The following is a 17337-nucleotide window of genomic DNA, read 5'->3' on the forward strand; positions in this document are numbered from 1 at the left end:
TACTGGGGGGTCGTACTGGGTAGTCTCTTCAGGTTCCATTTCCCCACTGGTAAGCATCTTGGCTAAAGTCACCCACATTGACTACTGGGAGCATCTAACATCTCAGTTCTCAGTTCTCTAGGTCTTCTTAAAGATTCACCTCACCCCACTCACCCCTGGCAGCTGCAGATTTCCATTCACTCTCATTGCATCTGGGTCTCTCTCCTGTCTCTCCACACACCTGACTGTGCCCCGCATTTCCCCTCTCCCTCCCTTCTCCCATCTTCTTTCCTCTCTGGATAAACCAGAAGAACAACTGTGAGTACTTAGACTGGGACTTTTATGCATGACTTGTTTTTCCCAAATGACACCATGTCAGATGCTCACTTTGAGTGTGTGTCACTTTTTTAGTAAAAAATAAGTAAAATCAGAAAGCAACAGAGCTTGAACAACATTATGAACTAACCAGTACCACGGAGCTCTTGACTCTAGCTGCATATGTATCAAAAGATGGCCTAGTCGGCCATCACTTTTAAGAGAGGACCATTGGATTTGCAAACTTTATATGCCCCAGTACAGGGGAGCTCAAGAGAGAAGATGCTCAACCCCCATGCTTCAGGGGATCAGGCAATTACTGGCCTGAATCAGGCTCAGCGGGTGTTTTAATCCATTCCTGTTCTCCCTTGTGTACCAGCCTCCTAATAGGCAGACAGTCTATGGCTTCCCATATTTTAGAAGAGGAGTCTTTCACCTTAAGTGTATCAAGAATCTGATGAGCATGTACTAGTGGACACTGTGCTGTCTGCTCCTCTGTTACTTACTTGCTAATTTTGCTGCCATCTGTATGCATGGTAATATCCATGCACATTGCCTATGTCCACACAACATGCATGGTGCTCCTGTGTGGGCATTTATCGTGTAAAAGAGCTTCAGTCAATCGATTCTACAGTAATGGTTGACAGATAATGGTGCTTACCTATGCACAGCACTCTCCTAAGTGCTTTAGAGGCATTGATTCTGATGACTCCCACAACTCTGTGTGGTAGACATAATTTTCATCCTTTCCTCTGGATGGCAAACAGTGTGCATAAGGATTAATAGTCTTGCACAGTCAGCTTGTGAGGGGTATGTGGGGCTTTCTGGCTGTAGGTGTCTAAATCCAGGCTGGGAGCTCTCTATTTCAGGTATCCCCAAAATATTCTGGTTGTGTTTGGAAAACAGCACAAGACATTTTCTTTGGTAAGCAATCCTTAAAAGTGTTGGGGGAAATGTAGCCATTCCACTCTCCAAATACCACATCTACTATTATATGCAACGTCTTCAAATACCATTGTTAGCTGAAATTTATAGTAAAAAGAATGTTCAAAGGAAGTGTTCAGGAGAGAGAGAAAGAGAGAGAGAGAGAGAGAGAGAGAGAGAGAGAGAGAGAGAGAGAGAGAGAGATCACCAGTAGGGTCTATGGATGCCAGTATACAGGGGAGGCTGAAGACTAAACAATTTAAAAGTCTTAACTGAATACCCTGGCTTTATCAAAGTCTCTTTTTTTTTTCCTAGAGTCAGCTTTCCTGAATTCTCCTTGTCCTGCTAGCTATCACTGCCTCTCAGAGGCTGTGTTCCCATCCCTAACTCATTGTCTATCTTTCCTGTTCTTGTAGGTCATCCAGGCAATGGGTTGCATAAAACCTACCCTCATAGTGACCTATGGTCTTTACTCCTTTACTCCTACTACTGTACTCCAAATCAAACATCTTTTAACTTAGGCTTTCTGATGTTTTTCACATTGACACCACAGAAGGTAAAAACATGTTAATGGCACGGAGAAAATGATGGGATTGTGTTTACAGTCCCCTCACCAGAGACCCCAGATGTCTTACCACTTGTATAACTGAGAACTGATGTGTCCCTAACACCCTGCCAGGTTTAGATTTCTTCCTTTTCTCTGCTTCAGTACCTTCTGAATTTCCCACCCAGACAAGACAGCCAGTCTTTCCTTACAAAGATAAGGCTGAGTAGGGAACTGTATTGTATCCCTATTGAACATCAAATGGTCTCTCTCTCTCTCTCTCTCTCTCTCACACACACACACACACACACACACACACACACACACACACACATACACACACATATGAAACATGAGAGATGTATCCCACAACCTTTGTGTCAAGACCCATCAGTCTTTTGGGAGAAGACCTATCTAGATTCAAATTCTGACTCTCATTTTTGCTGCTGCCTTAGGGAGTATATGTGGGTAACTCATATTTCTGTTTCCTGATCTGCAAAATGTTATCCCCCTCAATGGATTAATATGCAAAGGAGTGACCTGTTAAGTCTAAAAGCTCTGCAGTATATTCATGTAAGATAAGGTGTCTTAGTTACTTTTCTATTGCTGTGACAAAACCCCATGACAGCTTATAAGAAGAGGCAACTTGTGGGGAGCCGCCCTCACATTCGCCGTTACAAGATGGCGCTGATATCCTGTATTCTAAGTGGTAAACAAATAATCTGCGCATGTGCCAAAGGTAGTTCTCCACTCCATGTGCTCTGCCTTCCCCGTGACGACAACTCGGCCGATGGGCTGCAGCCAATCAAAGAGTAATACGTCCTAGGCGGAGAATAATTCTCCTTAAAAGGGACGGGGTTTCGCCATTCTCTCTCTTGCTCTGGCTTTTTTCTCTTGCTCTCTTGCGCTCTGGCTCCTAAAGATGTAAGCAATAGAGCTCTTGCTCTCTTGCTCTCTTGCTCTCTGGCTCCTGAAGATGTAAGCAATAAAGCTTTGCCGCAGAAGATTCCAGTTTGTTGCGTTCTTCCTGGCCGGTCGAGAACGCGTGTAAGAGCAACTTAATAGGAAAACATTTTATTTGGGTCTTACAGTGCAGGGGAAGGAGCCTATTACCATCATGGCAAGGATCATGGCCACAGGCAGTCTGGGTGCTGGAGCAGGGGCTGACAGCTCATATCCCAGTCCAAAAACAGGAAGTAGAGCAAAAATACTCTGTGAATGGACACTTGAAGCACTCCCTCCTGCTGCCCCTCAATAACACACCTCCACCAACAAAGCCCACACCTTCCAATCTTTCCCAAACAATTCCATGACCTGGGACCAAGTACTCAAACATATGAATGACCTCATATGGGGCCATTCTCATTCAAAGCACCGCATGAGGGTTAGTAAATACTCTAACCAGCCTACCAGTTCAATGTATATCTCTGCATTGTTTACAGATCAATAAACTCATGCATAATAATACTCTGGGGCCACCTGTGCTCAGCTCTTATGCTTATAACACTCTCTGATCTGATCCTACTCCCTTTCCTCTATAGTGCACACAGTAGATGCCTTCTTCTATATAGCCCTGACCAACCCTTACCTCCTTCTGATGACTCCTTGTCAAACTCCAATTGCACATATTTTAAGTTTAATTTGTTGTTTGACACCCAATGTATTACTATCTGTCTCTGTTATAAATATGCCGTCTTTCCAGAGAGATGCAAAACTCCCAGCACTACATCTCCTGTCTACAATAGATTCCCTGTAAGTGTTTGGTGATGGTAGTGGTGATATTCAGAAGATAGTAAATCTGCTAAGCATGTGATTTGCTGCAGCTAATAAAAGAGCAATTCCTTATAATGGCTTTAATCACTTGGGAGATGAACATGAGATAAGAGAAGGAAGTGTCCCTCTATTTGAATAATATTTTACTTTAATGGATAAATATTAAATTCTTCCTACCATCACTTAGTGGTCCTCTTCTGCTGTTATTTGAAAGGAATAAATGCATCATTTAAGTGTTATTATTTGGATGTTGCCATAATTGTTTATAGTCACTACCTATACATTTAAATTTCAGTTCATCCCGTTTTTAAGCAGATAATTTCTGTTAACATTAGGTGAAGCACTTACTAGAATTTTAAATCATATTTACAAAGCCCAAGCAATCCATGAAAAAAAGAAAAAAAAAAGGAAAAATAACTTAATAGAGGTGGCAAACAAATAGGACGTCGGTGAACAGTCGGAGAACTGTGCTGAGGTTTTGCATTATTATCAGCTCCCTTGACCTCCAGCCTGCAGAGGGAGTTGCCTTTCTTTCACAGGTCTCTGTGTCCCCAGATCTGCACATAGCACCTGACCCATGCTGGGGATCTGGGACAGTTGTCAGTATTGGAACTCCACTCCACACCTATAGTCAGACAGACAGCTCACTTTGAGGTCTTAAGAAATCTGTGCTTTGTCCAGACAGTATGTATATTTGTTACAAAGAAATGAATAAATGAAGAATGAATAAGTAGATACAGCTGCTTATCTAAGCTATCTAATACCTAAACTGGATGTTGTGTCAGCCACAGTACATGTTGGGCATGACAGCATACACCTGTAATACTAAAGACAGGGAGAGAGGCAAGAGGATCCCTAGGGCTCACTAGCCAGCCAGACCAACCAAGTAAGTGACCTCCAGACTCAGTGAGAGACTCTGACTCAAAAATTAAAGTGGAAAGCAAATAAGGAAGCCATTCAGAGTCAACTTCTGTCCTTTACATGCTTAGGCACACATGTGCAACTGCACATAGACACAGACACAGGCACACACACATGCACACGCCAAGACAACTTTATTTTTGTGCATTAGTTACTAAGAACCTGACTAATCATCTCCTTAAATACAAATAGAATTATTTTTTTATTCTATAAAATATCAGGGAAACATTAACTGGAGGGGACAGCTTGGCCAGAGGGAGCAGACATAGGTAGAGAATAGAACTTTCTAGAGAATCCAAGGTAGCTAGCTTAGATATAAGAGATCAAGAGTCATGATTTGCAATGAAGCAGCAAGCACAGCTCCCAGAGGACAAGACTCCACAACTAGGAATATAAGCCTTCATCCTGTGAACAAATGAAAGGCATTGAAGGATATTAAAATGAAGCAATGAAGTAATCGATTAAGTGTTTTTGGAAAGATCTTTCTGGTTTGCAAAGAAAATATTGGAAAGAAAGCATAAGAGGAAGGAAACCATTCACAACCATATTTACCTACCAACTGGGCGGTGCCTTAAAGAGTCGTTATAGTCTCAAGACACAGAAATGAATATCCTTGCTCTCTTGGAGCTCTCTCACTGAAATCCAAGACAGACAAAGAAATGAAATGGAATCTAGAGTGTGCCATATGTGAGAATTGTTATGGGCATGGAATATAAGGCAGAAATGGAAGAGCCTAGACAAGGAAAAGGTGTGGGAAGTTTCCCGTTTTATGAAGAAGTCACAGAAATAATCCTTAGGAATATGACCCAGGAGAAAATGGCTGAAGGAGGTCAGGGTCAGCTATGCTGTAACTACAGATAGAACATTCTATCAGAAGAGCCCTGAATGTAAAAGTCCTGAGACCAGAACTTTCTGGCCTTCTAGGGTAGCAGCTAGAAAACGGGTTCAGTGTATACAGGTGAGGAGTGAACAAGGAAAGAAGTGAGAAGGTAGAGAAAGGTGAGTGGGGAAGTCCGTGTAAGACATTGGGGCCTGAGTTATGACCCTAAGTGGTATAGTAATTCATCAATGCATTATGAGGGAGGTTCACTGTAACCTCTGTGTGGAATTAAGAGGGGCAAAGGGCAGACTTGTATAAGAGAAGACTGGGATAAGAGCAGGAGAGTTAAGTGTGGAAGCTGTCACAACCAGCTAGGCAAAGAGTGTTTTGTAGGTTGAGATGGGATAAATAAGAAGTGGTAAGATTCAGGGTCTGCTTTGAAGTTCAAGCCAAGAATTTCTCACAGTGCATGAAATATTGAAAATGGAAGAGCTATGGTAGTGGCAAGAATAACTGGAAGCCTAAAATGACCATTCACCAAAGTGCATAAGATGATGATAAGGTAGAGGGCCAATGCCATGTCCAGGGTTCCAAAGAGACATCCAAGCAGAAATACTGAGTTGAAGGTTGGAAAGAGTCAGACTAGGATAGAAGGTTGGCTGGATTACAGATTTGGAGTCCGATGTGCCTGCAGCTGAAACAATGCCTAAGACTGAATGACTCCAGAAAAGAGGATGATAAAGGACTGAGCCAGTGAAGAACCCAGAAATGACTGAGGAAACCCAAGCAATGAATGGTGGAAGCTTGGTGTAGATCTCATATCCTAGATAAAGGCCCAGAAATGCATTAAATGCCCTTCCAGAGGTCTTCAGGCCCTCGGACAGCAGCCTCAGTACAGTCAGAAGATGGGGAAATGAAATGTGATAAATGGGGAAGGGACTGGCCACAGAGAGTGGACCATCTCCTTTAATAGAATTCAGGTAGCTCCTGCGATAAAAAGGATTTAATGAATGTAGACATATTTGGAAGAGAAGTATTGTGGGTGTTTGGTAAGAATGCCATAGCAAACTGAAAAAAAATTTAAGATGTGAAGATAAAAATTCAAAAATAATGACTTAATGAATTTTGTTCAGAATACAAAAATAGGAAAAGCAATTAACTTTTGATTATACTCACAAACGCTTCTTTCAACTGTAGAAACATGGTGTTACATTCTACATGGCATGTATTGTCCCATCCAGTGGGACCCAGTTATTCGTGGATGTGAGGGGGACGGCAAACCTGGAAGAGAAATGAACGAGAAAGAAAAGTGGAGACCTAGGAGGATTCCTGTCAAGGTCTCAGTTTATTAGGCTGAAACGCCAGGTTATAAGCACACAGTGAGGGGAATAGGGAGGGCTGAGGGGAAATTAACAAAGAACAAAGAAGTGGACCTCTGGGGACATGAAGGCCAAATTCAGACTGAAGGTGGGAGGCACTCTGAGTCTTATCTCCGGAATGTAGATTCCTCCTTAACAGCTCTGGGTGTCAGGTTGGGCTCAGCACATAACTCGTGTCCTTAGAAGTCTTGGGAGTCAGGAAGAGATAAGGAAGAGGAGACTATAATTCAGCTTTTTATGGCCTCAGGTGACAGGAAGGGAATAGGGAGGAGGGGGTGACCAGCTCCTTAACACAAGGCCATTTGGCTTATTAGGGTGGGAAGCTGTGAAAGGCTTACTTTCTCATGGTATGTTCTCCAACAATGTGTAATGCTGGAATGCCTAAATATGGAAGATGGCACTTGAAATCATTACAGTCATTTATATACACGTGTTAAATGTGTGCACAAGAAATGTCTGCAGTAGAGGCTTCCAAGATGCCCAAAGTAGTTAGTTCTCTAGATAATGAAGTTTTAGGTAACATTTATATTTATTTTTAATTATGTGGGGAGGAGTATGGGCATGTGTGGGTCCAATGCCTGCTGAGTCTAGAAAGAGCATCCGATTCCCTGAGCTAGAGTAATAGCTAGTTATGAGCTAACCAGTGTGGGTGCCAGGAACCAAACTCAGGTCCTCTACAAAGATCGTATATACTCTTAACAGTTGAATAGTTCTCTAGTCAAACACTCTCTAGTTCCTTATTTCTTTTGTTTGTTTGTTTGTTTACCTTATAGTTTTGGTTACTGTATGTAGATAACCCAAAAGCATTGTAAGTGCATTTGAGGTGTGAGAAAATAGATGTCATATCTAAAAGTATTTTCCTTAGGTCATTGAAATGAGAAACTTAAAAACATATTTAGAATTCCTGGCTTGCTAGAATCTGATAGACACAGATACTTATATAAATCTGAAACAGAAGGCAGACAAGTGTTCTGTGGATCAATAAAGAAGCTGAGCATGCCTGTAGTCTTCTCTTCCGTGTTGCCTTCCTTCCAGATGAAAGGATGGATTTTAATGTGAGAGATGGGGCTTGGGGAATGGATGGTTGGCATGGGGATTGTAGGAGAGGATAGAACATTATACCCTGGAATGTCAGCTGATTTTAAGGCTCAAGATAGCTCTCCTTCTGACTCCATAGAACCCACATAGCCAACATGATATTGTAATGTCTGATTTTTTACTCCTTTTGATAACTAAGATCTAGGGGTGGAGGCAGGACTGTTGAAATACAATACCAACATGAAGATTTTCCACTGTATAAATATTATAGTACTGAGCATCTAACCCAGTCAAAAACTTCCATTAATAGTTCCTAAAAATTTTATAATCTTTAAAATTAAAATAAAACTTCATTTTGCACTCCTTTTAAACCTCTTACCATATTTCCCTTCTCCCACGCCCTTTTAATCCTTATATATTGAAAATATATAAATGTATGCCTACAATGTGATGAGTCTGTTCAGTGATGCTTACATGTGTATATTTTCAGGCCTGACCACGAGGTATGGGAAAGTCAGTTAGGGGGCTCAACTGTGGGGGACAACTAAGTCTCTCTCTTAGCAGTGCTTAGTTACTTATAGATCTTTATCTCAGCATAAGTCCCCTTTAGGTTTCCCCCACCCACACTACCATGTTGGATGGTATTGTCCTTGTTTAGGCCTCCTTTAAGCATCCATATTATTATAGTTTCATGGGTGCATCTTCTATATCATTTCTAGGAGACACCCACCCTGTGGTTATTAGGTTATGGAGTCAGGAATTACAGTGATTTAGTAACATGTCATAGCAGACTTTGTCATAATATCCATGACCTCAGTAGTAGGTAATTAGGGTTCTAGTAACAGGCAGGATTTCCCTGTTGAGTAAGCCATAATTTAAATCCAATAACATAGGTCATCTATCACCAGATGAGTACCACTGTTGCCTCCTTTGGGACACCCTATCATGTTGGTCACTTGGTGGTTAATAGGCATCACAATTGATTGCATCCCTCTCTTGGCAGCTTCTATAGAATCTACCAGGATTCTGAAAGCTAGTCCTCATGGAGAAGGTTTTAGTGTCACATCTATACCAAATTCTCTGAGTCCTATGTCCCAAATGTTTGGTATTTTCAGCAATAGGATCTTATCTTCAATTCCTAGGAGCTGGTTGAGGAAAGCATCAGGGAGTCTCTTGGGCCCCCATGACCAGTAACTCAAAAGGAGGTTCCTCATGCCAGGATCTTTGTGTTTGAGGGTCTATCTTGGGGACCTTTGGTTTCAGGATACATCCTGTCAACTTTGGGAACTTGGTTTCTTCTGGTTATACAGGGATGATGTTTGGTCCCTGAGTCCTGAAGTTGAGAATGTGTCATTGGCTGTTCTGAATTCATGTTCCAGCTAGACTACTTTCCTATCAGGCTTTATCCTGGAGTTCTCACACTTAGGTTTCATCCAGGCTCCTTTGATTTTAGCCAGGGCTACTTTTTTGTTAAGTTATAGCCCATGCTAAAAAAAAATCCACATATATAGTAGTAGGACCTTCATGTGCACACTAAGGTTCACTTGAGGCTTGAAAACCATCATTCAGAAATACAGGGAAAGTGCCAAAATATGCATTTCAAGAAAAGACATGGTAGCAGGGGAAAGTTATATTTATTGAAAACTGTTTACACAATGCTAGGGCATGAAATGCCTGCTAAAGAATAATGTAAAATTACGAGGCCTTAGTGTGGTCCTGGCTTCCTTGTAGTGAGGATTGTCCAGGATCATTAAAAGAAAGGGTGTGGCCCATACACCCTTGAATTTAAGCTGGACCCAGGGTACTCTGTAGTCAGGAAGCTGCCAGGATCCCACTGATGTCACTTTATGGCTTTTGCCATCATTGCACTCATCAGACCAGCTCTCCTTGTGGTTAAACTGTGTGCAACCTTCCTGGAGTAGTGGGTATGGCTCAGGTCACACTTGAGGTCAGCTTCTCCTTGATCTCTGAAGGACCTCATCTAGGAAGACCTGGACTCAGAGAATTTCTGAGTGGGGCTCCCACATCTTTGTTTCATTGGTGTCTCCTTGTTATGTTCATGTGTGGCCAAGACCACTTGAAAGCAATGATGTGGTTTTAACACACCTGATGTGATAGTGTTGCTTCTATTGGATGAATGCCAGATGCAGACCATAAACCATAGTGGTACACAAGGAGCTTCCAGATTATCATTGAGGAGAGTTTACAACCTATTATTTGATGTCAGTCATCTGTGCAGGATTGGTTGTCAGTGAGTCCAAATATATTATATGGTTTGGCCTAGGTCACAAATGAGGCTTTGGTTTGTTCTGGTTATGGTGATGGTGTCATCCTTGCTCATGTGTGTTAAGGATGAAGCCTGGGTTGAATGAAGTATGTGTGTGATCCACATATTAGGTAATCAAGATGTCAGCTTATATCAGTCAGTACAGAACAGGAAGTATTGAGTCAGATTATTGAAGAAGCTAGGATGTATCTTCATTGATGAATTGATGCATAAATAATCATAGCATCAATTGAAATTGAGACCTTGAATCAGATCACTTCATGGTACACTAACTACAATGTCATCTAACCAAATGTCATCAGGTTCAGGGTCTGGCCTTTACACATTTTCTTTTTATAGGGCCTGTCTGTCTTCAGGGTTAGAATTTGGATTAGAAATACTTGTTTTCTTAGGGTGGTCCATGCCTCTTTATTGGAAGGAATGGCCTACATCGATATCCACTTCTTGATTAGAATCCAGGCTTCTTAAAGGTAAGGCCCTAGGTGCATGTTTCTTCTAATTTGGGACTGGGCTCTTGATTAGGAATAAGCCCATGTCCCATTTCTTCTTGTTTGGCCCAGGCCTCTTAAGCGTAAAAAGTTGGATCAGGCCCACATCTCTACTTGCATTGGACTGGGCCTCTAAAGGGTCACAGATAGGCCCAGAACAACACTTCTTGTATTGGACACCTGCCTGTTTAAGGGTCAGGAATAGGCCCGAGCCAACATCAATTCTTTCTTTAGGCTGGGGATGGTCAAAGATCATGGATAGGCCCAGGCCCATATCACTCACTCCTTCCTTTTAGCCCGGGCCTCTTCACCGTTCAGGGAAAGGTCCAGGCTCTCATCACTTCTTACATAAGGGCTCAGGTCTCTTCAAAGGTCAGGGATAGGCCCAGGCCCACATCACTCCTTGCTTTTGGCCCACGCCTCTTCAGAGGTCAGGTATAGGCCCAGGCCCACATCACTTCTTTCTTTCAGCCTGGGCCTCTTCAGATTTCAGGGATAGGCCCAGGCCATCATCACTTCTTGCTTTTAGCCTGGGACTCTTCAAGAGTCATGGATAGACCCAGACCCACATCACTTCATCCTTTTGGACCAGGCCTCTTCAAGGGTCAGGCTTAGGCCCAGACCCAAATCACATTTTGTTTTTCAGCCCCGGCCTCTTCAAATGTCAGTGATAAACCCAGGCCCACATCACATTTTGCTTTTAGCCCAGGCCTCTTCAGGGCTCAGGGATACATCACTGAACATTGAAGTGGCATGGACCGAAAGCAAAAAAGATGAAGGCCTGGGCCTATCCCTGACAGTTGAAGAGGCCCAGGCCTTCATCTTTTTTGCTTTCGGTCCATGCCACTTCAATGTTCAGGAATAGGCCCAGGCCCTCTTCACGTCTTGCATTGGGCCCAGGCCTCTTTAAATTTCAGGGATAGACCCCGGCCCACATCACTCCTTGCTTTTGGCCAGCGCCTGTTCAATGTTCAGCAATAGGCCTGGGCACATATCACTTCTTTCTATAGGCCCGGGCCTCGTCAAACTTCAGGGATAGGACCAGGCCTTCATCCTTTTTAATTTTGGTCCTGGTCTCTTCAAAGATCATGGATAAGCACAAGCCCACATCATGTCTTTCCTTAGGCCTCAGCATCTTCAAAGGTCATGGATAGGCCCAAGCCCACATCACTTCTTTCTTTTGGCCTGGGTCTCTACAAGGGTCAGGCATAGGCCCAGGCCCAGATCACTTCTTCCTTTTGGCCTGGGCCTCTACAAAGGGCAGGGCGAGGCCCAGGCCCTCATCACTTCTTTTTGGCACCGGACCTCTTCAAGGGTCAGAGTTACGCCCAGGCCAATATCATTTTTTGTTTTTCGGCCTGGGCCTTTCACAGGTCAGGGATAGGTCTAGGCCCTCATCAATTCTTGCTTTTGGCCCGGGCTCTCATCTTTTTTAATTTTGGTCCTGGCCTCTTCAACGGTCAGTGATAGTCCAGGCCCAGATCACTTCTTTCTTTAGGCCAGGGCCTACTTAAAGGTCATGTATAGACTCAGGCCCACATCACTTCATTCTTATGGCCCAGACCTCTCAAAGTTAGTTATAGGCACAGTCCCTCATCACTTCTTTCTTTTGGCCTGGGCCTCTAAAAGTTCAGGAATAGGCCTGGAAACATATAACTTCTTTCTTTAGGCCCGGGCCTCTTCAAACTTCAGGGATAGGCCAATGCCCACATCATTTCTTCCTGTAGGCCCAGGCTTCTTCAAACTTGAGGGATAGGCCCAGGCCCCCATCACTTCTTGCTTTAGGCCCGGGCTTCTTCAAGGCTCAGGGATAGGCCCAGGCCCTCATCTCATCTTTTTGTCTGGGCCTCTTCAAAGTTCAGGAAAAGGCCAGGAACACATAACTTCTTATTAGGCCCGGGCCTCTTCAAGGGTCAGTGATAGGCCAAATGCCCACCTCACTCCTTCATTTAGGCCCAGGCCTCTTCAAACTTGAGGGAAAGTCCCAGGACCCCATTAATTCTTGCTTTTGACCCTCTTCACGTCTTGCATTGGTCTCAGGCCTCTTTACATTTCAGGGATAGGCCCAGGCCCACATCACTTCTTGCTTTTGGCCCAGGCCCTTATCTTTTTTGCGTTTGGTCAGGGCCTCTTTAATGTTCAGGAATATGTCCTGGAACACATCACTTCTGTCTTTAGACCCAGGTCTCTTCAAGGCTCAGGGTCAGGCCCAGGCCCACATCACTTCTTGCTTTGGCCCAGGCCCTCATTTTCACTTTTGGTCCAAGCCTCTTGAATGTTCAGGAATAAGCCTGGGGACATATCACTACTTTCATTAGGCCCGGGCCTCTTCAAGGGTCAGGCATAGGCCCAGGCCCTCTTCACGTCTTGCATTGGTCCCAGGCCTCTTTAAATTTCAGGAATAGGCCTAGGCCCACATCACTTCTTGCTTTTGGCCCGGGGCCTCTTCAAGGGTCAGGGATCAGCAATGCCTACATCACTTTTTGCTTTTGGCTGGGGCCTCTTCAAGGGTCAGGGATAGGCCCAGGCCTAAAAACAAAAAGTGATGTGGGCCTGGGCCTATCCCTGAAGTTTACTTTTTCCTTTCCTTCCTTTCCCCCTTTCCCCCTTTACCCCTTTCCCCCTTTACCCCTTTCCCCCTTTACCCCTTTCCCCCTTTACCCCTTTACCCCTCCCCCCTTTCCCTGACACTTGAAGAGGCCCGGGCCTAAAGCAAGAAGTGATGGGGGCCTGGGCCTATACCTGAAGTTTACTTTTTCCTTTCCTTTTCCTTCCCTTTCCCCTTCCCTTCCCCTCCCCCTTCCCTTTTCCCCCTTCCCCTTCCCCTCCCCCTTTCCCCCTTTTTCCCCTTCCCCATCCCCTCCCCCTTTCCCCTTCCCCTTTCACTCCCCCTTTCCCCCTTCCCCCTTCCCCTCTCCTCCTCTCCTCCTCTCCTCCTCTCCCCCTTTCACCCTCCCCCTTTTCCCCCTTTCTCCTTCCCCCTTTTCCCCTTTTCCCCTGTTCCCCCTTTCCCACCTTTCCACCTTTCCACCTTTCCACCTTTCCACCTTTCCACCTTTCCACCTTTCCACCTTCCTCCTTTCTTTAGGGGGAAAGAAAGATGTGATGTGTGCCAAGGAGGAAGGTGGAAATGTGGAGGGGGAAAGAGGGAAGGAAGAAAGGGGAAAGGGGGAAGAAAGAAAGGGGAAAGGGGAGAGGGGGAAAGGGAGAAGGGGGGAGGGGTAAGGAGGAAGGGGAAAGGGGAGGGGAAAGGGGGAAAGGAGAAAGAACCTTTCCCCCTCCCCCATTTCTCCTTTCACCCTCCCCCTTTCCCCTTTTCCCTTTCCCCTTTCCCCTTTTCCCTTTCCCCTTTCCCCCTTCCCCCTTCCACATTTCCCCTTCCCCCTTTCCCCTTTCCACCTTCCTCCTTGGCACACATCATATCTTTCTTTCCCCCTAAAGGGGGGAGGGGAAAAGGGGAAAGGGGGCAGGGGGAAAGGGGGGAACTGGAAAAGGGGGAAGGGGGAGGGGGAGAGGGGGATGCGGGAAGGGGAAAGGGGGTATAACCTTTCTTTCCCCCTAAAGAAAGGGGGAAGAGGGAAAGTAGGGAGGGGGAAGGGGGACAGGGAAAGAGGAAAGGGGCAAGGGGCAAGGTTTTTCCCCTCGCCCCCTTTCCCCTTTCCCCCTCCACCTTTCTCATTTCTCCCTGCCCCCTTTCCCTTTTCCCCTTTCCCCTCCTCCTTTAGGGGGAAAGAAAGATGTGATGTGTGCCAAGAAGAAAGGTAGAAAGAGGAAAATGGGGAAGGGGGAAAGGAGAAAGGGGGAGGGGGAAAGGGGAAAGGTGGAAGGGGGAAGGGCAAAGGGGAAGGGGAAAGGGGGAGAGGGAAAGGGGAGGGGGAGGGGAAGGGGGAAAGGGGAAACAACCTTTCCCCCTCCCCCATTTCTCCTTTCACCCTCCCCCCTTTTTCCCTTTCCCCTTTCCTCTTTCCCCCTTCCCCCTTCCACGTTTCCCCTTCCCCCTTTCCACCTTTCCACCCTCCTCCTTGGCACACATATCTTTCTTTCCACCTAAAGGGGGGAGGGGGAAAGGGGAAAGGGGGAAGCGGGAAAGGGGGAAGTGGGAAAGGGGAAACTGGTAAAGGGGAAAGAGGAAAGGGGGAAAGGGGCAGGGGGAGGGGGAAAGGGGCAGGGGGAAAAGGGGAAAAACCTTTCTTTCCCCCTAAAGAAAGAAAGGGGGAGGGGGAAAAGTGGGGAGGGGGACAGGGGAAGGAGGAAAGGGGAAAGGCGGGAGGAGAAAAGGTTTTTCCTCCTTTTCCCCTTGCCCCCTTTTCCCTTTCCCCCTCCCCTTTCTCCTTTCCCCCTCCCACCTTTCCCCTTTCTCCCTCCCCCTTTCCCTATTTCCCCTTTCCCCTTCCCCCTTTCCCCCTTTCTACCTTCCTCCTTGGCACACATCACATCTTTCTTTCCCCCTAAAGGGGGAGGGTGAAAGGGGGAAGGAGGCAGGGGGAAAGGGGGGAAACTGGGAAAGGGGGAGGGGGAGAGGGGGAAATGGGGAATGGGAAAGGGGGCAAGGAGAAAGGGGGCATAACCTTTCTTTCCCCCTAAAGAAAGAAAGGGGGAAGGGGAAAAGTAGGGAGGGGGAAAGGGGGAAGGGGTACAGGGAAAGAGGAAAGGGGGCAAGGGGCAAGGTTTTTTCCCTCACCCCCTTTCCCCCTTCCCCTTTCTCCTTTCCCCTCCCCCTTTCTCCTTTCCCCTTCCCTCTTTCCCCCTTTCCACCTTCCTCCTTGGCACACATCACATCTTTCTTTCCCACTAAAGGGGGGAGGGAGAAAGGGGAAAGGGGGCAGGGGGAAAGGTGAAAAGTGGGGAGAGGGAAAGGGGAAAGGGGAGACTGAGAAAGGGGAAAGGGGGAAAAGGGGCTGGGGGAAATGGGGAAAGGGGGCAAGGGGAAAGGGGGAAAAACCTATTTTTTCCCTTGTCCTGGCTAGTTTTGTGTCAACTTGACACAGCTGGAGTTATCACAAAGAAAGGCACTTCAGTTGGGGAAATGCCTCCAGGAGATCCAACTGTAAGGCATTTTTCTCAATTAGTGATCAAGGGCAAAAGGCCCCTTGTGGGTGCGACCATCTCTGGGCTGGTAGTCTTGGTTCTATAAGAGAGCAGGCTGAGCAAGCCAGAGGAAGCAAGCCAGTAAAGGACATCCCTCCATGGCCTCTGAATCAGCTCCTGCTCCCTGACCTGCTTGAGTTCTAGTCCTGACTTTTTTCAGTGAAATGTAAGCTGAATAAACCCTTTCCTCCCCAACTGCTTCTTGGTCATGATGTTTGTGCAGGAATAGAAGCCCTAAGGCACACCCTAAAGAAAGAAAGGGGGAAGGGGAAAAGTGGGGAGGGGGAAAAGGGAAAGGGGGAGGGGTAAAGGAGAAATGGGGGAGGGGGAAAGGTTTTTCCTCCTTTGCCCTTTCCCCCTTTGCCCTTTCCCCTTTGCCCTTTCCCCCTCCCCCCTTTCCCCCTTTCCCCTCCCCCCTTCCCCCTTTCCCCCTTTCCACCTTCCTCCTTGGCACACATCACATCTTTCTTTCCCCCTAAAGGGGGGAGGGGGAAAGGGGACAGGGGGAAAGGAGAAAGGGAGAGGGGGAAAGGGGACAAGGGAACAAGGGGAAATGGGTAAAAACCTTTCCCCCTAAAGAAAGATGTGTTGTGTGCCAAGGAGGAAGGTGGAAAGGAGGAAAGGGGGGAAGGTGGCGGGGGAAAGGAGAAAGGGGGAAAGGGGGAAAGGGGGAAAGGGGGAAAGGGGGAAAGGGGGAAAACCTTTCCCCCTAAAGAAAGATGTGATGTGTGCCAAGGAGGAAGGGGAAAGGGGGGAGAGGGAAGGGGGAAAGGAGAAATGGGAAAGGGGGAAAGGGGGAAAGGGGGAAAGGGGGAGGGGGAAACAGGGGAGGGGAAAAGGGGGAGGGGGAAATGGGGAAATGGGGAAGGAGGAAGGGAAAAGGGGAAGGGGGAAAGGGGGTAGGGGGAAAGGGGGAGGGGGAAACAGGGGAGGGGGGAAGGGGGAGGGGGAAATGGGGAAGGAGGAAGGGGAAAAGGGAAAAGGGGAAGGGGAAGGAAAAGAAAGGAAAAAGTAATCTTCAGGTATAGGCCCAGGCACCCATCATTTCTTGCTTTAGGCTCAGGCCTCTTCAAGTGTCAGGGTTAGGCCCAGGCCCACATCACTTCTTCCTTTTGGCCCGAGCCTCTTCAAGGGTCAGGGATAGGCCCAGGCCCTCATCTCTTATTTACTTTGGCCTGGGCCTCTTTAATGTTCAGGAATAGGCCTGGGAACATAAAACTTCTTTCTTTAGGCCCGGGCCTCTTCAAACTTCAGGGATAGGACCAGGCACTTTAACTTCTTTCTTGTGGCCCGGGCCTCTTCATATGTCAAGGATAGGCCTCTTCATGGATCGGGAGGATAGGCCAATGCCCATATCACTTCTTCCTTTTGACCCAAGGCTCTTCTAGGGTCAGGCATAGGCCCAGGCCCTCTTCACTTCTTGTGTTAGGCCCAGGCCTCTTCAAATTTCAGGGATAGGCCCAGGCCCACATCACTTCTTTCTTTTGGCCCAGGCCCTCATTTTTTTGCTTTTTGTCCGGGCCGCTTCAAAGGTCAGGCAAAGGCCCAGACCCTCTTCATATCTTGCAGTGTGCCCAGGCCTCTTTAAATTTCAGGGATAGGCCCAAGCCCACATTCACATTTTGCTTTTAGCCCCGGCCTCTTCAAGGGACAGGGTTAGGTCCAGGCCCACATCATTTTTTGTTTTTCTGCCCGGCCCTCTTCAATTGTCTGGGATAAGTCCAGGCCCACATCACTCCTTGCTTTTGGCCTGGGCCTCTCAAAGTTAGGTATAAGCCCAA

General features: G+C 46.5%; 1 long non-coding RNA gene across 1 annotated transcript in view; it reads right to left on the reverse strand.

Moving 5' to 3' along the window:
• Nucleotides 1–17337, reverse strand: part of Gm35077 — a 35735-nt gene that overhangs the window by 17298 nt on the left and 1100 nt on the right. The window contains exon 2 of the long non-coding RNA XR_869135.1: nt 6453–6557. This is a non-coding gene — a long non-coding RNA (predicted gene, 35077). The remainder of the gene's footprint in view (nt 1–6452; nt 6558–17337) is intronic.

The sequence above is a fragment of the Mus musculus genome, chromosome 6, assembly GCF_000001635.26.
Source record: "Mus musculus strain C57BL/6J chromosome 6, GRCm38.p6 C57BL/6J".
Lineage (NCBI taxonomy): Eukaryota > Metazoa > Chordata > Mammalia > Rodentia > Muridae > Mus > Mus musculus.